Source organism: Papio anubis, chromosome 18 (assembly GCF_008728515.1).
Source record: "Papio anubis isolate 15944 chromosome 18, Panubis1.0, whole genome shotgun sequence".
Lineage (NCBI taxonomy): Eukaryota > Metazoa > Chordata > Mammalia > Primates > Cercopithecidae > Papio > Papio anubis.
In genome coordinates this window covers 71,163,675-71,186,898 of record NC_044993.1, presented here as the reverse complement: position 1 = coordinate 71,186,898, position 23,224 = coordinate 71,163,675, and the positions used below count along the sequence as shown (strand labels likewise).

Sequence of the window (23,224 nt, the reverse complement as noted above, 5' to 3'; positions counted from 1 at the left end):
AAGGGTGCACCTGGGCCTGAGTCTCTCAGTGGCGTTGGCAGTCGGCCAGGAGGGAGATGCATACAAGGGAGCTGGAGCCTGCACGCTGGGCCTGGCCACATCACTGTTTTCCTCACCCTCTGGTTTTATTTTTAAACATTTGGAGCATAAAAGTTGCAGGAGCACGCAGGGCATACTGCATAGCCCTGGCCTGGGTTCCCCGGCTCTCCTTCCCTCTCTCTCTCCTCTTTTTCTCTGTCCCTCCCTCTGTCTCTCCTCCACACACTTCTCTTTTGCCAAACCATTTGGAGAATGCAGGCAGCAGACTCCAAAACCATTCTGCCTCCACCTCTGAGCACAACCTTCCCAGTCATAGCCATGTTAACGTGAGTGTGCCTGAGAGGATCACCGCTGGTTCCGTGACGTCACCCAGCATCATCCACACCACATCCCAGTGAGCAGTGAGGACAAAAATGGCCAGGTTAGGACCCCATGTTGCCTTTTTTTTGCCACCCATATCCTGGAGCCCCTTTCCTTCTGTTCTTTATTATTTATTTATTTATTTATTTTTTGAGACAGGGACCGGGTTCTGCTCTGTTGCCCAGGCTGGAGTGCAGCAGACCTTCCAGGTTCAAGCAATCATCCTCCCACCTCAGCCTCCTGAGCAGCTGAGACTACAGGCAGGCTTGGCTACTTTTTTGAGTTTTTGAGGAGATAGGGTCTCGCTGTGTTGGCCAGGCTGGTCTCAAACTTTTGGGCTCAAGCGATCTTCCCATCTCGGCCTCCCAAAGTGCTGAGATTACAGGTGCACGCCACCGTGCCTGGCCTAATGTTAGCAATTTGATATTAAAATTGAAATTATAGGCCGGGTGCAGTGGCTCATGCCTGTAATCCCAGCCTTCGGGAGGCTGAGGCGGGTGGACCAGCTAAGGTTGGGATTTCAAGACCAGCCTGGCCAACATGGCGAAACCCTGTCTCTACTAAAAAAAAATACAAAAATTAGCCAGGCGTGGTGGTGGGTGCCTCTAGTCCCAGCTACTCGGGAGGCTGAGGCAGGAGAATGGCTTGAACCCGGGAGGTGGAGGCTGCAGTGAGCTGAGATCATGCCACTGCACTCCAGCCTGAGTGACAGAGCAAGTCTCCATCTCAAAAAACAAATAACTTTTTAAAAAATTGCAATTAGGGCCGGGCATGGTGGCTCACGCCTGTAATCCCAATACTTTGAGAGGCCAAGGCGGGTGGATCACCTGAGGTCAGGAGTTGGAGAGAAACCTAGCCAACATGGTGAAACTCTGTCTCCACCCAAAAATATAAAACATTGGCGGGGCATGGCAGGGGGCATCTGTAATCCCATCTGCTCAGGAGGCTGAGGCAGGAGAATCACTTGAACCCAGGAGACGGAAGTTGCAGTGAGCTAAGATCATGCCATTGCACTCCAGCCTGGGCAACAAGAGCAAAACTCCGTCTCAAAAACAAACAAAAAATGCAATTGTGAATATTCATTCACATTTTAGGTCCAAACACAAATTTTAAAACATTAATTTTTTTAATTAAATTGAAAAATTTAAAAATTCTGCTGCTTTCTTGCCCCTTCACTTCTTGGGGACCTTGATATACAGGCCCAAGCGGGATCTAGTGGTAAACAGGTCACAACCCCGTCCCCTGCAGAGCCACAGAGGAAACAGAAATCCCTGACTGATGAATCTATGAACCTGAGGCTAAGGACCACTGAGGAGTCTGGGTGCCCCGGGGTATATGACAGAGGCCAACCCAGTGGGGGCCAGCCTGGGCAACATAGTGAGACCCTGAATCTACAAAACAAATACAAAAATTAGCCAGGTGTGGTGGTGGTGTGTGCCTGTAGTCCCAGCTACTGGGGAAGCTGAGCCAGGAGGATCACCTGAGCTCACCTACAGTCCAGCTACTCAAGAGGCTGAGGCTGGAGGATCGCTTGAGCCTAGGAAGTCAAGGCTGCATTGAGCCATGATGGCACCACTGAGCTCCAGCTTGGGTGACATGGTGAGACCCTGTCTAAAAAAATGTATATAAAGTGGATTTTTGGAGCAAGGGATTGCAGTAGGAGCTTACTCAGTTCACTCCACGCATTGACCTGGTATTGCAGTAGCTCCAAGAACGGTGCACCCCTCCCATATGTTTGGTTGCTGAGTGTAGATGTCATTAATTTTAATTTTGAAAAAGAGAAAAATTACAAATTACCTCCAGTAATTCCACTACTTAGAGGTAAATTTTTAAAAAATATGTGTGTCTGTGTGTGTGTATATATATATACACACACACATATATATATAATTATTTTTTTAGCCAGAGTTTCGCTCTTGTTGCCCAGGCTGGAGTGCAATGGTGCGATCTTGGCTCACCGCAACCTCTGCCTCCCGGGTCCAAGTGATTCTCCTGCCTGAGTCTCTCTAGTAGCTGGGATTACATGCATGCACCACCACACCCAGCTAATTTTGTACTTTTAGTAGAGACAGGGTTTCTCCATGTTGGTCAGGCTCGTCTCGAACTCCCGACCTCAGGTGATCCGCCCGCCTCAGCCTCCCAAAGTGCTAGGATTACAGGCGTGAGCCACCGTGCCCGGCCAGAAAATATATATTTTTTCAATTTTTCTATTTTCAGAAAATCAAGGTGATGCCACACTTGTTGTTGAGACAGTCTCGCTCTGTCGCCCAGGCTGGAGTGCAGTGGGGAGATCTCGGCTCACTGCAACCTCTGCCTCCTGGGTTCAAGTGATTCTCCTGCCTCAGCCTCCCGAGAAGCAGAGACTACAGGGGCACGCCACCATGCCTGGCTAATTTTTGTGTTTTTAGTAGAGACGGGGTTTCGCCATGTTGGCCAGGCTGGTCTTGAACTCCTGACCTCAAGTGATCCACCCACCTGGATCACCCAAAGTACTGGGATTACAGGTGTGAGCCACCGCGACCGACCCACACATTTTTTCATAATGAGTTACAAATGTCTTCCCTCGTATGAATGCTGCACATCCTTTTTGCTGCTTGACGCCCACGGCAGGGATGCGTGAAATCCACCAGCTCCAATGGCCAGACACATCCCAGTTGCTTCCAGGTTGTAAGCAATCCTGAAATAGCCTTGTTATGTTCCTAGGACAGAGTTCTAGAAGTGAGATTGCCGCACTGGAAGGATGCAAGTTACATTCAACCCACGGCCTGTGAATGCCAAACTCTCTGGCATTTGTCAACACCCGGTTTTATCATCAAGAAGAAAACAGTAATAACGCATCCTCCGCTTGGCCCTTGCGTGCACAGCCTCTGCGCTTTTCACCTCCAGGTCTCATTTTCCTTGGACAGCACTGAGCGCTGGGCAGGGCCTCATCCGGGTTCAGGGCCGAAATGTGGAGACGTTCTGGCCGATGCTCCTGGCCGTCAGGAGAGGACGCGCGCGGACTCAGCGGCTGCCCAGCAGCCTTTCCAGGACCCAGGCAGTGCCGGCAGCCAAGAGTGCGGTTCCTCCCCGCAGCCTCCGTCCCGCTCAGCCCACCCGCCTGACCCCCACCCGGGCTCCTTAAGGCCCAGACACCGGCTCTAAGGTGCCTTGTGCAGGGATGGGAGGTGGGCGACTGTAAGGGATGGAGGGGATCTGTGTGTTGACACTGCGGGTGGCAGCCGTTGGAGAATTGCAATGGAGTCCACACTGTCGCTGCCCAGGGCACGAGCCGCAGCCCCTCCTCCCGTCGCGTCTCCGCCGAAAGGCGCCCGACTCGGACACACGGCGTCCCCGTGGTTACCACATCCACTCCTTTTTGGTCTCCCCACCCCACCCCTTAACATAAACTCGACACCAGGGAAGGCATTTTGGACGATTTTGGTCCCCGAGGGTCCCAGTGCGGAGGGCAAGGAGAGAGGGAGCGGTGTGGTGCAGGGGGATACAGAACGCGGAGGACACCTGGGGGCTGGGGAGGCGGGGACGAAGAGCTTGCGGAAGAGCCGAGGTTCCGGGATTGGGGCGCGGATTTCAGAGGAACCGCAGGGGATGTGGACGGACTAAGGGAAGGAAGGGCTCCCAGAGAGGACGCGGGCGGCTGCAGGACACAACAGGTGCGGGACGCAGGAGGCCGTGGGTCGTGCGGGAACCCAGGGCACCTGGACATGGACCCGCCAGACCTGGGGCTCCTCCAGCGGCCGCTTTAGAGCGAGAGGAGATGGGCAGGCCGTGAGGCGGGGGCGCGGGGTCTCCCAGGGTGGAGCGGCGCCCTCCGCGAGCCAGCCGATGACGCGCAGCCAGAGGGAGGCTTGGGCGGGGAGAAGGGTGCAGGCGGACCGTGACGACCCCGGGATGATAGGAGAGCCGCAGTGAGCCCAGGGCGCGGTGCTGGGGCCGCTCTGGCCGCCGCCGCCAAGCGTCACAGGAAAACAGTAACCAGGACCCTGCGGCTCCTCGCACTTAGAGTCAACCCGGTAGCGCACCGCATTGCTGGAGAATGCCGAGTGTATTCTCCTTGCTGGAGAATGGCGCGCGGTGGGCCAGGGACGCGCAGCGGCGAGGGCGGGGCCTGTGGGTGGGGGTGGGACCAATGGGCGAGGGGTGAGCCAATGGTCGAGGGCTAAACCAATAGGCAAGGCCTGGACCAATGGGAGAGTGCTGGACATCAATGGACGGGGGCTGAACTAATGGGTGGGGCGGGGCCAAAGGGGGGCTGAGCCAATAGAAGGGAGCGGAACCAATGGGTGTAGGGCGGGGCTGAACCAATGGGCGGGGCTGGACCAATGGGCGAGGGATGGGCCGGGGCTGAACCAATGGGCGAGGGTTGGACCAACGGGAAAAGCAGGCTTTCACCTCGTGGAATGCTCAGGGGATGAAAGGAGTATTTCCTTTGTCCAGCTTCTACTTTGACATAATTTCTCACCTACAGAAAAGTTGCAAGAATACCAAAAGGAGGCTGACTGGGGTGGCTCACGTCTGTTTCACAGTGCTTCGGGAGGCCAAGGCGAGAGAATCGCTTGAGCTCAGGAGTTTGAGAGCAGCCTCGGGAATAGGGAGACTACGTCTCTAGTAAAAATTGAAATTAAAATTAAGATCGGGCGGGGTGGCTTACGCCTGTAATCTCAGCACTTTGGGAGGCCAAGGCGGGTGGATCACTTGAGGTCGGAAGTTCAAGAACAGCCTGACCAACATGGAGAAACCCCGTCTCTGCTAAAAATGCTAAACTAGCCAGGCGTGGTGGTGCCTGTAATCCCAGCTACTCGGGAGGCTGAGGCAGGAGAATCGCTTGAATCTGGGAGGCGGAGGTTGCGGTGAGCCGAGATCACGCCATTGCACTCCAGCCTAGGCAAGAAGAGCGAAACTTCGTCTCAAAAAAAAAAAAAAAAAAATTAAAAACTTAGACGTAGCGGTGGTGCACACCTGTAATCCCAGCTACTCGGGAGCCTAAGGTGGAAGAATCACTTGAACCCGGAGGCAGAGTTTGCAGTAAGCCGAGATCGCACCATTGCCCTCCAGCCTGGGCAACAAAGCGAGACTCTGCCTCAAAATAATTATAATAATAATAATTGCAGTGGTCTCAATGATGTAAAATTAAAGGTAGTGATTCATTTTCACAAAGATTGACAAGAAAGATGACAACTGGAAACTCAAGAGACCCAGAGGTGGCAAAAGAATATTGAAAAGGAATAACAGGCAGATCGCAGTGGTTCATGCCTGTAATCCTAGCACTTTGGCAGGTCGAGGTGGGTGGATCACCTGAGGTCAGGAGACCATCCTGGCCAACGTGGTGAAACCTCGTCTCTACTAAAAATACAAAAATTAGCAGGGTGCTGTGTTGTGCACCTGTAGTGCCAGCTACTTTGGAGGCCGAGGCAAGAGGATCAATGGAACCCAAGAGTTTGATTGAGGCTGCAGTGGACTGTGATCTCACCACTGCACTCCACCCTGGACGACAGAGGGAGATTATGTCTCAAAAACAAAACAAATAAACAAAAACAGCATCCTGCCAGGCATGGTGGCTCATGCCTGTAATCCCAGCACTTTGGGAGACCAAGTCGGGCAGATTACGTGAGGTCAGGAGTTCGAGACCAGCCTGGACAACATGGTGGAACCCCGTCTCTCCTAAAAATACAAAAATCAGCCGGGCATGGTGGCGCAGGCATGTAGTCCCAGCTACTGGGGAAGCTGAGACAGGAGAATCGCTTGAACCTGGAAAGCAAAGGTTGCAGTTAGCCGACATAGCACCATTGTACTCCAGCCTGGGTGTGGCAGTCAGACTTCTCTCAAAAAAAGCTGGGCGTGGTGACAAGTGCCTGTAATCCCAGCTGCACAGGAGACTGAGGCAGGAGAATCACTTGAACCCGGGAGGTGGAGGTTGCAGTGAGCTGAGATCGTGCCACTGCACTCCAGCCTGGGCGACAGAGCAAGACTCCATCTCAAGAAGAAAAAAAAACAAGTAATTAAGTTCTGCCACTTTTTTTTTTTTTTTTTTTTTTTGAAAAACAGGGTCTTGCTCTGTCACCCAGCCTGGAGTGCAGTAGCATGAGCGCAGCTCACTGCATCCTCAAACTCCCAAGCTCAAGCAATCCTTCCACCTCAGCCTCCTGAGTAGCTTGGACTACAGCGCATCACCACATCCAGTTAATTTTTTCTTGTTCCTCTTTTTTTTTTTTTTTTTTCTGTAGAGAAAGAGTCTCACTGTGTTGCCTATGCTGGTCTCAAACTCCTGGGCTCAAACGATGCTCCTGTCTCAGCTTCCCAAAGTGCTGGGATTACAAGCACGAGTCACTGTACCTGGCCAACATGGATGAACTTTGAAAGTGCTATGCTAAGGCTAGGTGAAAGAAGTCAGTCACAAGAGACCACATATTTGTTGCATGATTTCATTTATACGAAATGGTTTCTTCTTGGAGTGATAAAAGGTTTTAAAACTGACTATGGTGCTGCTTGCACAACTCTGTGATTATACTAAATATCATTTAATTGTACACTTTAAATGGGAGAAATGTATGGTATGTGAATTATATTTCAATAAAGCTCTTACTAAAAAAAACAACAACAGTAAACTGATTGTTAACATAACATAGTTTTATGGAAAACTACAATATTTTTCCAAAGAAATTTAGAGAGAACAGTGACATAGTTTTACATTTTTGCAAATATCTTTGTTGCTGGCTTAACAGAAGACTACTGGCTGTCATATCTGCTTCTACATTCTATGTGTTACATCACTCGTCATGCAGCCTTTGTAATACTATGTAATATTTCTGCTTTTTTATTTTTTATTTTTTTGACACAGTCTCACTGTTGCCCAGGCTGGAGTGCAGTGGCGCCATCTCAGCTCACTGCAACCTCCGCCTCCCGGGTTCAAGTGATTCTCCCGCCTCAGCCTCACGAGTAGCTGGGATTACAGGCGCCCACCACCACACCCGGCTAATGTTTGTATTTTTAGTAGAAACGGGGTTTCACCATATTGACCAGGCTGGTCTTGAACTACTGACCTCAGGTGATCCACCCGCCTCGGCCTCCCAAAGTGCTGGGAATACAGGCAGGAGCCACCGCGCCCGGCCAAGGTATTTTTTTTTGTTGTTGGCTTTCTGATGTAAGAAAGAACTGTCCCTTCTCCCGCATTGACTTATTTCCTTCAGTTTGGACTCTCATCGTAGTCAAGGTTATAATCCGTTGCTATAGCTGTTTATTTGAATATCACACTGGCTCCGCTCTGGGGTAGGGTCACTGGGGGCGTCAATGAGATGCATGAGAATCGCCTTTCCACGGGCTCAGGAAACTGACAGACCCAAGGTTGCATCTCAGCAAGCGCTCCGCTTCCTGCGGGCATCCTCAGATCCTGGGGACCGTCCTGAGGTCTCAATTAAGCGCCCCCTACTCCAGCCCCTTTACGCCAAGAGCGTCCCGTCCAGCACCCCCATCCTAGCTCCGCCCCTGGACGCCGGCGTCCAATCTCGGGATGGCCCCGCCTTTTCAGTGAGCTACGTCCCCGCCCCCATGCGTTGATAGGCCAGGCCTGCGGCTCGGCGACGCGCAGGGAAGACCCGGAGGAGCGGATTTACCTGAGGAACGGGCCACGCGGTCTTGCTGCGCATGCTCGGAAGGAGCCCGCCTGGGCGTTCCGCAAGGCCGGCTGCCCGGCGGGGTCGCGCGCGCGGTCACGGGGCTCGCTCCCGCGGGGCAGGTCCGGGCTGGGAGCGGGCGCCGGGGTCGGCGTGGCGGCGACTGCCTGGGCCGCGAGGTCGACCCCCGCTGCTGCAGCGGCAGAGGCTGAGGGACCCGCCGCGGCGCTGTCGCCGGAGAGGGAGGGCCCCGCTGCCGTCGGTGAGGACGGGCCCCTGCGGGCCGGGAGAGTCCCGCGTCCCCGGCGTGGACGCGCCCCCGGCCCGGCTCTCCCGGGGGTCCCGAGGGCTGCGGGTGCTGGGGAGGGGTCTGCGTCTCGGCGCTCAGCCGCCTCCTGTGGGGTGTCCCGCGATTCCCTCCTTGCTCCTCGCCCCTCCTTCCTCACCCCACCCCCGTCCCCTGGCCTAAGCCCGACACCCCCACTTCGAGGTCCCCAGCACTCGCCCTCCGTTCCCTGGCGGTGTCCGCCCCGCCCAGCGCTGCCTTCCTGAACCCGCAGCACCAGCCCCGTCCCACGGTTGCAGCTCGGGCGGTCCCAGTGACCTTGCACTTTTGCGGATCTGGACGCACCCCGCTCCGGCTTCTGACTCTATAGATCTCCGGTGACGGCTTTCGAACTTTGCTGACCCACAGCCGACACTGAGAAATGCCTTTTACGCGTGTACACTGCGCCTGTGGGTCTGGATGACTGAAGCACAAGTTTAAAGGGAGACGCTTGTTTAAGCTCACATGACGCAGCTGGATCTGTTCGGATTCAATTCCGTTCCATTCTCTTCCACCCGGTTCCAGAAGGCCGCGGCTAACCCATGGAGCCTGCACATAGCGGGTCTGACGTAGTTGAAACCCTCGCTCGAAACCCTGCCCGTTGTTCCCTTTATTCCTTGTCCTGGGAGGAAACTGAACTTCCATAGTCAGATAATCATGTGCGAACTCCAATTCCGAAGAAACGGCTTATTTTTATTTTCATATTTCTGCTTTCCAGGGTCAATATGATTTCCAGGGCTTGATCTAGATTTTCTCGTGTGATTCTATCATGTTTCTCTTATTCCTCTCCCAAATGCTACTGGCGGCACGTGTGGAAGGAACAAGGCTGAGGTTGGGACTACATTGTGGAGTGTTTATGACACCCAGCTGATGATGCACTAAAGCTGGAGATGGAGATGATTTAACTGGGGAGAGACAGGCTGAAAGTTAAGCTTTAGGAAGAGTGGCCTGTCAGCACCCTATAGGGAGAATTGGAGTGGCTGCTTGCCAGAGCTGGCAAGATCGTTCAGAGGCTTTGGCTTGGGCTAAAGAGGTTGTGGTAAGGGATGATGTCCTGAGGTGGTGGGAATGGAAAGGAGAGAGGGAAGATGGGTATATCAGGCATAAAGGGAGAGAGATTTGAGGATGCATTAAGCTATGGGAAGGAGTAAATAAACTTCGCTAAGATTATGATGGAGGGTGATTGGGGAATACCCGGCTGGGGGGTCTCATTGGCCAAGCTCTCCCTTTCTGTGCCCTCTGATTTCTAAGTTGCTTTGGAGCTGTGGCTCTCGGGCAATTTTGCACCCCAGGGAACATTCTGCAATGCTGATGGTCACAATGTGTGGTAAGGCATGACACTAGGATCTGGCAGGTAGAGACCGGGGATGCTGCTGAACAGCACAGCCTCCCACAGCAGAATCATCCGGCCCAAAATGTCGACAGTGCTGAGATTGTGAAGCTCATTTTGAGTCAATTTTAATTATCTGGGCATCTCTGCCACCTTCAGCCTCTCCAGGAGGAAAGTCTGTGTGTACCCACTGAGCGTGTGCTATCACCATAGGGGTTCATGTCCAAGGCAAGTGCACCTCCAATGCTCATGGCTCAGTTGTGGGTAGGTGGGAGGTGGGTAGACATTGGAGTCTTCCAGGAGCGCTTTTTTTTTTTTTTTTTTTTTTAATTTTGTAGAAATGGTGTGTGTGGAGGGGTGGTCTCGAACTCCTGGGCTCAAACAATTCTCTCACCTGAGTCTTTCAAACTGCTGAGATGACAGGTGTGAGCCACCTTGCCACCAGCCCATTCAGAAGCTTTTTAAACAAAGCGCCTTCCCTCCTCCTGCTCCTATCCCTCAGCACCCCTGCTGCACCTGGATGCAGAATGCCTTGTTCTTCTGTAACACTCGACAGTGCATGGAATTATTTCACTTGCGATATTTCATTTGCCACTTTTCTTTCTTCACAGGTGAAACCAGCCCAGAGAAGTTACAGGATTTTCCCCCGGGGTCTCCTGCCCAGCAAGCCAGCGCCGTGACCCAGGTGTGGGAGATGATGGTGGCGTCTCTCACTCACATGTAAAGGTAATTCTGTTGCTCCTTCAGCTGCCAAAAGAGCCTCCTGGTTTTCCAGCCTTACTGATTAGAGTTTGGACCCGCTGGTGTCTGAAAGACACCTGACAGTTGCTGACATGTGACCCTTAGGTCTATACCGAGCCCTTGTCGCCACCAGCAGGACCGCAGTGTCCCAGCAGGCTACACTGAGCCCTTGTGGCCACCGGCAGGACCGCAGTGTCTCAGCAGGCCATCTGGCATTGCACTCAAATTGCTCCGCACCTACAGTTCTGGGAGATGGGGAGAGAGGATAAGAGTGATGCACCATAAACTGAGACTTTGGTGCTTTCCGTGCACGTCTGCCAGCCCGTGCTCCATTCACTTAAGAAATCTGTACTGAGTGTGGCCAGGCATGGTGGTTCGTGTCTGTAATCCCAGCACTTTGGGAGGCCGAGGCGGGCAGATCACCAGAGGTCAGGAGTTTGAGACCAGCCTGGCTAATATGGTGAAACCCCGTCTTTACTAAAAATACAGAAAATGTAGCTGGGCGTGGTGGCGGGTACCTGTAATCCCAGCTACTCAGGAGCCTGAGGAGCAGAATCGCTTGAACTCAGGAGGCAGAGGTTGAGTGAGCCAGAATCGAGCCACTTCACTCCAGCCTGGGTGACAGAGTGAGACTGTCTCAAAAAAAAAAAAAAAAAAATGCGCTTACAGTAACAAAAGTTTCATAAAATATACTTGTTTTTTGTTAAATGCACTGAAAATTTCTTTTTTTTTTTTCCTCCTGAGACAGAGTCTCATTTTGTTGCCTAGGCTGGAGTGCAGTGGTGCGATCTTGGCTCACTGCAACCTCCATCTCCCAGGTAGGTTCAATCAGTTCTGCCTGAGCCTCCTGAGCAGCTGGGATTACAGGCACGCACCACACCCGGCTAATTTTTTTGTATTTTTAGTAGAGACAGGGTTTCACCATGATGGCCAGGCTGGTCTCGAACTCCCGAGCTCCGGCTCACTGGCTCTTTAACAATAAGTGAAATCTTTAACATGTGTTTGTTTTACATGAGTATAAAACAGTTTTATTTCCTTTGTTTTGGTCTAGGGCACTGTTTTTCAAACTGCTTAGTCATTGGTGTTAAAATCATTAGGTTCCAGTCAGCAATTTTTAAAATTACATGGGCTGGTCGTGGTGGCTCATGCCTGTAATCCCAGCACTTTGAGAAGCCAAGGTGGGCAGATCATGGGAGGCAAAGGCAGGAGAATGATTTGAGCCCAGAAATCGGAGGTTGCAGTGAGCTGAGATATAGCCACTGCTCTCTAGCCTGGGAGACAGAAGACTCTGTGATGGGGGAAAAAAAAAAAAAGAGAATCCAAAGAATAATCTGGAAGATTCTAGATCAGGAATATTGAAGTGAATGTGCAAATGGAGGCAAAACTGGGCCTCTTCCACAGTGGGGGAATTTATTTACATGTCTGTATTTATTTTATTTATTTATTTATTTATTTATTTACTGAGACAGAGTCTTGCTCTGTTGCCCAGTGCAGTGCAGTGGCACGGTCTCAGCTCACTGCAAGCTCTGCCTCCCAGGCTCACGCCATTCTCCTGCCTCAGCCTCCCAAGTAGCTGGGACTACACGTGCCCACCACCATGGCCGGCTAATTTTTTTGTATTTTTAGTAGAGACGGGGTTTCACCGTGTTCACCAGGATGGTCTCGATCTCCTGACCTCGTTATATGCCCACCTTGGCCCCCCAAAGTGTTGGGATTACAGGTGTGAGCCACTGCGCCCGGCCGTATTTATTTAAACAGAAAAAGAGACGCCAGGCCTGGTGGCTCACACCTGTAGTCTCAGCACTTCAGGAGGTCGAGTTGGGAGGATCGCTTGAGCCTGGGAGTTTGAGGCTGTAGTGATTGCACCACTGCACTCCAGCCTGGGCAGCAGAGCTAGACCCTGTCTCCTATATGCTAGAATTACTTTGCATTTTTCTCAGCTGTTCACAATTTACAGAGTTGTACAAATAGCTCAAAGAAGAGAATAAGATAATCTGGAAAGATGTGTTCTAAACAATGTATCATTTTCCACTGAAGTACACATTTTTCTTTTGATCTCATAATCAAGGAAATTTTTTTTTTTTTTTTTTGGAGACGGAGTCTTACCCTGTCACCTACGCTGGAGTGTGGTTGTGTGATCTTAGCTCACTGCAACCTCTGCCTCCCGGGTTCAAGCAGTTCTCCTGCCTCAGCCTCCCAAGTAGTTGGGATTCCAGGCACACACCACCACACTCAGCTAATTTTTGTATTTTTTTTTCAGTTCTAATTTTTGTATTTTTAGTGGACACGGTGTTTCATCAAGTTGGCCAGGCTGGTCTCAAACTCCTGACCTCAAGTGATCTTCCCGCCTCGGCCTTCCAAAGTGCTGGGATTACAGGCGTAAGCCACTGTGCCTGGGCAAGGAAACGTATTTTTGATTATAAGGCTGATCTCATTAGATTTGGCCTGATTATGTAGTACTCATTTACCAGATAAGCTCACCTGAATTTGCCTTGCTGGAAGTCTCCATAAGGAACCTTAGACTTTTGAAAGTCTGTTGTTTCGGCCAGGTGCCGTGGCTCACACCTGTAATCCCAGCATTTTGGGAGGCGAAGACGGGCCAATCACTTGAGGTCAGAAGTTCGAGACCAGCCTGGCCAACATGGTGAAACCTCGTTTCTACTAAAAACAAAAATTAGCTGGGTGTGGTGGTGCGCGCCTGTAATCCCAGCTACTCAGGAGGCTGAGGCAGGAGAATTACTTAACCTGGGAGGTGGAGGTTGCAGTGAGCTGAGATCATGCAACTGTACTCCAGCCTGGACAACAGAGTGGGACTCCATCTCAAAATGAAAAGAGAGGCCAGGCGTGGTGGCTCACGCCTGTAATCCCAGCACTTTGGGAGGCCGAGGCGGGCAGATCAGGAGGTCAGGAGATCGAGACCATCCTGGCTAACCCTGTCTCTACTAACAAAATACAAAAAATTAGCCAGACGTTGTGGCGGGCGCCTGTAGTCCCAGCTACTGGAGAGGCTGAGGCAGGAGAATGATGTGAATCCGGGAGGCGGAGCTTGCAGTGAGCCGAGGTCGTGCCACTGCACTCCAGCCTGGGGGACAGAGCAAGACTCTGTCTCAAAAAAATAAATAATCTGTTGTTTGATATCCTGAGACACAGAAGGCAAGCCCAAGATGCTTTCTCCATCAGATTTTGCCTGTAGTACTTAAAATTTGAGCAAATTCCTCTCTTCTTGAAGTTCCCCCAATACTCGTAAGGCTCCTGAAACTTGTTAAATTGCTGATACTTTCAAAAAAGAGGAACTCAGCCAGGCGTGGTGGCTCACGCCTGTAATCCCAGCACTTTGGGAGGCCGAGATGGGTGGATCATGAGGTCAGGAGTTCGAGACCAGCCTGGACAACATGGTGAAACCCTGTCTCTATTGAAAAAATACAAAAATTAGCCAGGCGTGGTAGCGCACACCTGTAATCCCAGCTACTTGGGAAGCTGAGGCAGGACAATCGCTTGAAACCAGAAAGCGGAGGTTGCAGTGAGCTGAGATCATGCCACTGCACTCCAGCCTGGGTGAAAGAGTGAAACTCTGTCTCAAAAAAAAAAAAAGAAAAGGAAAAGGAAAAAAGGAAGCCATGACTTTCCCAATGATACAAAGTAAGCATGTTACATTTTTTTTTTTTTTTTGCAACGCAGTTTGGCTCTTGTCACCCAGACTGGAGTGCAATGGTGGGATCTCCGCTCCCTGTAACTTCCACCTCTTGAGTACAAACGATTTTTCTCCCTCAGCCTCCTGAGTAGCTGGGGTTATAGGCATGTGCCACCATGCCCAGCTAGTTTTTTTTCCTTTCCTTTTTTTTTTTTTTTTTTTTTTTTTTTGAGATAGAGTCTCGCTCTGTTGCCCAGGCTGGAGTGCAGTGGCACGATCTCTGCTCACTGCAGCCTCGGCCTCCCGAGTAGCTGGGACCACAGGTATCCGCCACCACGCCCAGCTAATTTTCGTATTTTTAGTAGAGACAGGGTTTCACCATGTTGGCCGGGATGGTCTCGATCTCTTGACCTCGTGATCCGCCCACCTCGGCCTCCCCGAAGTGCTGGGATTACAGGCGTGAGCCACCGCGTCCGGCCTAGTTTTTGTTTCTTGAGTTGGGGTCTTGAGATGTCGCCTAGGTTAGTTAGCTTCAAACTCCTGGGCTCAAGCCATTTTCCTGAGGCAACGTCCCAAGTAGCTGGGACTACAGATACGCGCCACCATGCCCAGTTCTAAGTAATACTTTTTGCAAACACAACATTTTGGAAATCCTCTTGAATTTTTTTTTCCAACTTGGCAAAATTTCCAAATTCTTGTTTGAAAACTGCCACCGGTGTGACTTTACCGAGGCAATAGGAACATTTCAGGAGCAACACCACCATCTTGTGGCCATGTCGAGTATTGCTGCTGAGGATGTAAATGGGCGCTTTCCCATTAAGGGTGGTCCTGCCTCATGCAATGGTCCTGCGGAAAGATTCCAGGTGGCCTCGGGTGGGGGCTTCCTACTCTCAGTAGCAGACATGATTGAACGCAGTGTGTGCTACAGAAAAGGAAGTGTGTTAAAGGCATTAATTCAACAATGGAAGTAGTTGTGCATTTGAGTGGCAGGATTGGGGTAATTTAGTATTATAGTCTTAACATTCTGAAATGGTTTCTATATATTTTTAGAATATGATATTAGAACTTAGAAAATTTCACAACATCTAATGCATGCCACCCCTTCTTTGATGAGTAAACCAAACCCAAGAACAAGAAGCTTCTGCTGTTCAGTAGAGCGCCTGTAATCCCAGCATTTTGAGAGGCAGGTAGGTAACTAGAGGCCAGGAGTTCGAGACCAGCTTGGCCAATATGGTGAAACCCCGTCTCTACTAAAAATACACAACAAAATTTAGCCACGCGTGGTTGCGGGTGCCTATAATCCCAGCTACTCAGGAGGCTGAGGCCTAAGAATCGCTTGACCCCAGGAGGCGGAGGTTGCGGTGAGCTAAGATCACACCACTGCACTCCAGCCTGGGTGACAGACTCTGTCTAAAAAAAACAAAAAAGAAAAACTTTTTCACCAAGAGACCCTTGGGATGTGAGTCATTCCGACTGTTGTTTTTTTGTTTGCTTTGTTGTTGTTGTTTGAGATGGAGTTTTGCCCTTGTTGCCTGGAGTGCAATGGTGCGATCTCCTGCCTCAGCCTCCCGAGTAGCTGGGGTTACAGGCATGCGCCACCACGCCCAGCTAATTTTGTATTTTTATTAGAGACCAGGTTTCTCCGTGTTCGTCAGGCTGGACTCAAACTCGTGACCTCAGGTGATCTGCCCACCGTCGCCTCCAAAAGTGCTAGGATTACAGGTGTGAGTCACCATGCCCGGCCCTGGTTTTTTTTTGTTTTGTTTTGTTTTTTTGAGACGGCTTCTCTCTCTGGCCCAGGCTGGAGTGCAGTGGCGCCATCTCGGCTCACTGCAACCTCCGCCTCCTGGGTTCAAGCAATTCTTCTGTCTCAGCCTTCCGAGTAGTTGGGACTATAGGCACCTGCCACCATGCCCAGCTAATTTTTGTATTTTTAGTAGAGATGGGGTTTCGCCATATTGGCTGGGCTGGTCTCGAACTCTTGACCTCGTGATCCGCCCACCTCGGCCTCCCGAAGTGCTGGGATTACAGGCGTGAGGCACCGCGCCCAGCCAGGGATTACTTTTCAGTGACCTGTCTGAGGTAGAACTTACATACCATACAATTTCTCCATCTAAAGTCTACAATTCACTGCTTTTAATATATTCAGAAAGTTGTACAAGCATCACTGCCATCAGTGTTAGGACTTTTTTTTTAGACAGAGTCTCGCTGTGTCTCCCAGGCTGGAGTACAGTGACGCGATCTCGGCTCACTGCAAGCTCCACCTCCTGGGTTCAGGCCATTGTCCTGCCTCAGCCTCCGGAGTAGCTGGGACTACAGGCATCCGCCACCACGCCCAGCTAATTTTTTGTATTTTTAGAGAGATGGGCTTTCAACCGTGTTAGCCAGGATGGTCTCGATCTCCTGACCTGGTGATCTGCCCGCCTCAGCCTCCCAAGGTGCTGGGATTACAGGCATGAGCCATCTCGCCCAGCCAATTTTAAGACATTTTTATCACCCTAGAAAGGAACCCCAGACCCCTCAGCCATCACTCCCAATCTCTCGGTCCCTCCCAACCCTAAGCATCTATCCGTCAGCTTTCTGTCTCCATAGATTGGCCCATTCTGGACACTTCATGTCAGTTGAATCGTGTGACACTGGATCTTTGTGACTGGCTGCGTGTAACATGTATCAGAACATCATTTCTTTTTAATTTGCTGAGTAATATCCCACTGTTTGAATAGACCACATTTTGGGTTGTGTCGCCTCACACAGAGGAGTCTCTTCCCTGAGGGCCAGCCCCAGGCTGGAGCAGGTGTGTGTGAGGGAGATTGTGACTGGTGGAATGAACACGCTGGTCCCACCTGCACAGTGGCCTCAGAGGAGGGTGATGTCAGTAGAGCTGGGGGCAGCCCGAAGTCGGCCGAGGTGAGAAGGAAGTGGCGCGCTGCACATTTGGGTAACTGAGGGAGGGAGGAGTTTTTGTCAGATCTCCTGTGTCCTAAAAAAAATAACCTAAGTACCTTGACAAGCCCAGTGGAAGTAAAAGAGCAGAGGTACAATAGCTCTGGAGACAGGGAAGCAAAACAGGGAGGGGTGCATTGGGGAGCTGGTAGAGACGCTTCTAAAGCCAGAGGGAGGACGGATGCTCCCTTTCCCTGGACAGGAAAGAGGATGAGAAGAGCTTATAAAGGCATCCATCCTGTGCTTGGGAGGCTGAGCTGGGAGGATCGCTTGAGCCCAGGAGTTCAAGACCAACCTGGAAATATAGCAAGACCTTGTTGCTACCAAAATTTTTTTTTAATTTAAATTAAAAAACCAGGCTGGGCAACATGATAAAAATCCCATCTCTACAAAGAGTACAAAAATTAGCCAGGCATGGTAGTGTGCGCCTGTAGTCCCAGCTACTCTGGATGCGGAGGTGGGAAGATGGCTTGAACCTGGGAGGCAGAGGCTGCAGTGATCGCGCCACCACACTCCAGTTTGGGCCATAGTGAAATCCTGCCACTAAAATAAAAAGCAAAAGGTGTCCATTCTGGCCGGGCACGGTGGCTCACACCTGTAATCCCAGCACTTTGGGAGGCCAAGGTGGGCAGATCATGAGGTCAGAAGTTCGAGACCAGACTGGCCAATATGGGGAAACCCCATCTCTACTAAAAAATGCAAACATTAGCTGGACGTGGTGGCACGCGTCTGTAGTCCCAGCTACTCAGGAGGCTGAGGCAGGAGAATCACTTGAACCCGGGAGGCAGAGGTTGCAGTGAACTGAGATCGTGCCACTGCACTCCCGCCTGGGTGACTGGGCGACAGAGTTTAAAAAAAAAAAATCCATCCTAAATGGGTAAATTTTGAATCAGATAAAAATCATATGATTCTGAATCATAGAGGGATAACTTTAGTTACTAGAAAATCTACCTTGTATGGAGAACCTTGTTCACTGATAATGTTAGGGAAATGGGGTGTTTTGCATATAGTTTGTTACAGATGGCTCGTGTGTGTGTGGTAAAATATACATGACGTAAAATTTACCATATTGGTCATTCATGTAAATTGCATCCTGCAACCCTTGGTCTTTGTGAGCAGCTGCTCTCACTGAGCTCGCTGTTGAAGTGCTCAGGTCAGTGGTGTACATTCATTGTGCAGCCGTCACCACTGTTCGTCTCCAGAACCTTTTCATCTTCCCCAACTGCTGCTTTGTCCTCGTGAAACATTCATTCCTCATTCCCCGGCCCCTGGCACCCCCATTCTATTTTCTGTCCCCATGAGTTTGACCGCGATGGGGACCTCATACAAGTGGAATCGGACAGTGTTTGTCCCCTTGTGGCTGGCATGTCATATGTTGCAGTTTGTTTTTTTTTTTTAATGGTGAAAAGATATACATATATTTAGAATTAGCTGGCTAGACTCAGTTTAGATGATCTCAGTTTTGTTGGCAACACCCAAAGCAACGTAATCAGGAGCCAGTTGAACACATGCCTTCTCTCCATCAGGCCGAATCGAGGTGTTGACTGTGGCCACATCCATATCCCAGAGCTGCTTCACAGCCTGTGTGATCTGGCACTTGTGAACTTTAACATCCACAGTGGACACAGTGTGGTGTTGTCTTCTGTTTTCTTCATGACGGACTCAGTGGTCAGTGGTCAGTGGAAAATTGATGATCGCAGAGTGGTCAAGCTTGTTTCTCCCGGGGGCGCTCTTCCGAGGATATCTGGGCTGCCTCTGGAGTCGCAGTGTCTTGGGCTGCCAGAAGGTGGGTGATCTTTTTTTTGGTGGCTGTGGACACCTTTCAACCCTGCCTTCTTGGTCTCTAAAGCCTTCGCTTTGACTTTGGGTTTACAAGGGGCAGAGCTTCCTTCTTTGCTTTCGGCGCCATCTTGTAAAAAGGCTGCTTTATTTTTATTTTTATTTTTGAGATGGAGTCTCGCTCTGTTGCCCAGCCTGGAGTGCAGGGGTGTGATCTCTGCTCACTGCAACCTCCGCCTTCTGGTTCAAGCGATTCTCCTGCCTCAGCCTCTCGAGTAGCTGGGATTAGAGGTGCCTGCCACCACGCCTGGCTCATTTTTGTATTTTTAGTAGAGACGGGCTTCTCTATGTTGGCCAGGCTGGTCTCGAACTTCTGACCTCAGGTGATCTGCCCGCCTCGGTCTCCCAAAGTGCTGGGATTACAGGGGCAAGCCACCACGCCTGGCCAGTGGAGATGTTTTAAAATGCATAATTCTCCTTTGCTCTCCTTTCTACTTCATATTGTTGTTTCCTTCGTTACTAGCCCTTTACATGCACCCATCTGGGGGATGTGGCATTTGTGTAGCGTAGCATGGCATTCGAGCTCACAAATGGTTTTATGTCAGATATTTCATAACCGTTTGTATTATTCCATCTATCAAAAAGCCAGAATTGGCCGGTGTAGTGGCTCACATCTGTAACCCCTGCACTTTGGGAGGCTGAGGCGGGTGGATCACTTGAGGTCATGAGTTTGAGACCAGCGTGGCCAACATGGTGAAACCCCATATCTACCAAAAAATACAAAAGTTAGCCAGGCATGTTGGCAGGCAACTGTAATCACAGCTACTTGGGAGTCTGAGGCAGCAGAATAGCTTGAAACCCAGGAGGTGGAGGTTGCAGTGAGCTGAGATGATGCCACTGCACTTAGCCTGGGCAACAGAGCGAGACCCTGTCTCAAAAAAGTAAAACGCCGGAACCCACTAGAGTCACTTACTTGCCAAGCGTATCCGCTATTGTTGTGTAGCATACAACGCATGATCTTACTGGCTTAAAATAATAGGAGTTCCCCGGTGATCAGGTTCTGTGGGGTCCCTCGGTTCCTTCATGTCTGCAGGCAGTTAATAGACTGCTGGGCTGGAGGGTACAAGGTGGTCTCCCCGAATGTGGTGGTGCCCTGCACGTGGCCTCTCCTACAGCTGCCTTCCCTGCAGACTCAAGGCCCTGGCCCGTGAAGTGTGGGAATGTGTACCCTGCGCTCCTGCCACACTGTTGGTCAGGCAAGCCGCCCCAGGCCAGTCAAGGTTCAGGCAGGTGGAGACAAAGCCCGGTTGCCAAGGGGCCTGTGGACTTTAATGGGCGGAGTGGTGCTGGGTCAGGATCTACCACCCAAGAGCTTAAAAGGGCAAGAGTGGGAAGGGGTCTTCAACCTTCCACAAGCCAATGGCCAGGGCCTTTTCTTGTATTGGAACTTTTTCCAGATCTGTTGAAGCACATGGGTCTTGGAAGCCCTATAAACAGAAGTGGGAAGTGTTCGCCCGAGGGATTGGCCCTCCTGGTACCTGTGATTTCCTGGGGACGGAGCCTTAATGGAGTTAAGGAGCCACTCCCCTCTATGTTGTCCCTGGAACCGACCAGGCCTTCCAGAGCGGAATGTGGGGCCCCAGGCCAGGGAACTTTGGAGCAAAGTGGGAGACCCGTGGGAATTGGAACTGTAACATGTGAGGTGGGGGTGAGGACGCTAAAAATGTCAGGGGACTGCAGTCTCAATTCGAGGCTGAGGTGGGAAAGACCCCACCATCTGCCCACACTGGGTTGCCCCAAAGAGCCCACCCCACACCATGACTGCCACTGACTGCCCCCAGGCCCCCACCCCAGCCCTGCCCGGTTCCTCATTATCTGCCCATTCTGCCTCTCCAGGCACCCATGGTGACTTAGGGGTTCAATTAGAGCCTCTGCAGAAAATCTAATTATGCTCATTCAAACAATAGAACAGTTCTGCCCATGGTTTCCAGAACAAATTTAGATCTAAAAGATTGGGAAAAAATTGGCAAAGAATTAAAACAAGCAAATAGGAAAGGTAAAATAACCCCACTTATAGTATGGAATGATTGGGCCATTATTAAAGCAGCTTTAGAACTGCTTCAAACAGGAGAAGACAGCATTTCAGTTTCTGATGCGCCTGAAAGCTGTGTAATAGATTGTGAAGAAGAGGCAGGGACAGAATTCGAGAAAGGAATGGAAAGTTAACATTGTAAATATGCAGCAGAGTCTGTAATGGCTCGTGAACGCAAAATGTTGACTTAAACAAGTAAGGGTGATTTGCCTCAGGGCCTGGGAAAAAATTCATGGAACCAGGAACCACCTGCCCGTCTTTTAATTCAATTAGACAAGGCTCTAAAGAGCCCTACCCTGGCAAGATTGCAAGATACCGCTCAAAAATCTACTACAGATGATAACGCCCAAAAGGCCATTGTAGAATTAATGGCCTATGAAGATACAAATCCGGAATGTCAATTGGCTATAAAGCCATGTTGACTACAATCAATTACAGGAGGTAATATATCCTGAATCATCAAAACTGGGGGGAAAGCTCCAGAATCACTGGGGCCATGAGAGTCTAAACCACGATGGCCAACTCTTCCTCCCGCGGTTCAGATACCTGTAACATTACAACCTCAAATGCAGGTTAGACAAGTACAAACCCCAAGAGAAAATCAAGTAGAAAAGGATAGAGTCTGTCTCAGCAAAGCCAATCCAGACACGGTATCCACAGTATCAGCCAGTAGAAAATAAAACCCAACCGTGGCTAGCTTATGAATACTGGCAGCCAGCCGAGCCTCAGTTTTGGCCGCCTCCAGAGGTTCAATACAGACCTCAAGCGGTGTGTCCCACGCCAAATAGCACGGCATCATCCAAGCAACCCACGGCAGTGGTGGTTTATCCATCAGCACCACAGGGCGCGGCGCTGTATCCTCAGCTGCCCACTATGAGACTTAATCCACCAGCACCACCTAGTGGACACGGTGGCACACTGCATGCGGTCTTTGATGAAGTTAGAAAACGAAGGTCTTGAGGCATGGCAGTTCCTGGTAGTTTTACAATCGGTACTGGCCGGGGAAGGGGCTCCAGCAGGAGCACCTGCGGTGGCTAATGCTAGATATGAACCTTTCACCATGAAAATGTTAAAAGACATGAAGGAAGGAGTTAAACAATATGGACCCAACTCCCTTTATATGAGAGATTAGATTCCAGTGCTCAGCAGGAGTTGATGTAATTACAGAGTAAGTGAAGGCTTGTAATAGGACTGGAGGAGCCATGCATAAGGCTATGCTAATGGCTCAAGCAATGACTGGAGTCACTTTAGGAGGACAAGTTAGAACATTTAGGGGAAAATGTTATAATTGTGGCCAAATTGGTCATCTAAAAAAGAATTGCCCAGCTAGCTCAGTAGAGTATGCGACTCTTAATCTCAGGGTCGTGGGTTCGTGCCCCACATTGGGTGCCAGGTGAAGGAGGCCTGCCCCTCCGCACCTGTGGGTATTTCTCATCAGGTGGAGATGAGAGACTGAGAAAAGAAATAAGACACAGAGACAAAGTATAGAGAAAGAACAATGGGCCCAGGAGATGGGCACTCAACGTGCGAGGACCCACACTGGCGCTGGTCTCCGAGTTCCCTCAGTATTTATGGATCACTATTTTTACTATCTTGACGAGGGGAGTGTGGCAGGGCAACAGGATGATGGTGGGGAGAAGGTCAGCAGGGAAACATGTGAGCAAAGGAATCTGTATCATGAATAAGTTCAAGGAAAGGTACTGTGTCTGGATGTGCACGTAGGCCAGATTTATGTTTCGCTTTACACGAACATCCCAGTGTAGCAAAGAGTAACAGCAGTATTACGGCCAGTGTATCTCGCTTCCAGCCACTGGGCGATTTTCTCCTATATCAGAATAGAACGAATGGTTGGCTTTACACCGAGACATTCCATTCCCGGGGATGAGCAGGAGACAGAAACGTTCCTTTTATCTCAACTGCAAAGAAGTCTCCCTCTCACTATTCCTCCTCAGCACAGACCCTTCACAGGTGTTGGGCTGGGGGAATGTAAGGTCTTTCCTTTCCCACGAGGCCACATCTCAGGCTGTCTCAGTGCGGGGAAACCTTGGACAATACCTAGGCTTTCTTGGGCATAGGTCCCTGCAGCTTTCCACAAAGCATTGTGTCCCTGGTTAATTGAGAATGGAGAATGGTGATGACTTTTAGCAGGCACACTGCCTGCAAACATATTGTTAACAAGGCACATCCTGCACAGCCCTAAATCCCTTAAACCTTGATTCAATACACCACATGTTTCTGTGAGCACAGGATTGGGGTTAAAGTTACAGATTAATGGCATGTAAAAGCAGAACAATTTTTCTTAGTACAGATCAAAATGGAGTTTCTTATGTCTTCCTTTTCTACATAGACACAGTAACAATCTGATCCCTCTTTT

General features: G+C 50.5%; 1 protein-coding gene across 5 annotated transcripts in view; it reads left to right on the top strand.

Moving 5' to 3' along the window:
• Nucleotides 1–8,054: 8,054 nt before the first annotated feature.
• FLYWCH1 (FLYWCH-type zinc finger 1) overlaps nt 8,055–23,224 on the top strand; it is a 41,801-nt gene continuing 26,631 nt past the window's right edge. For 2 of the 5 annotated variants that reach the window (XM_031658559.1, XM_031658560.1), the window contains exons 1-2: nt 8,055–8,271; nt 10,276–10,390. The gene's annotated coding sequence lies outside the window, so the exon portion shown is untranslated. Of the gene's footprint in view, nt 8,272–8,351; nt 10,391–23,224 lie in introns of those variants that run through there. The other 3 variants (XM_031658556.1, XM_031658558.1, XM_031658557.1) reach the window with 2 other exon arrangements.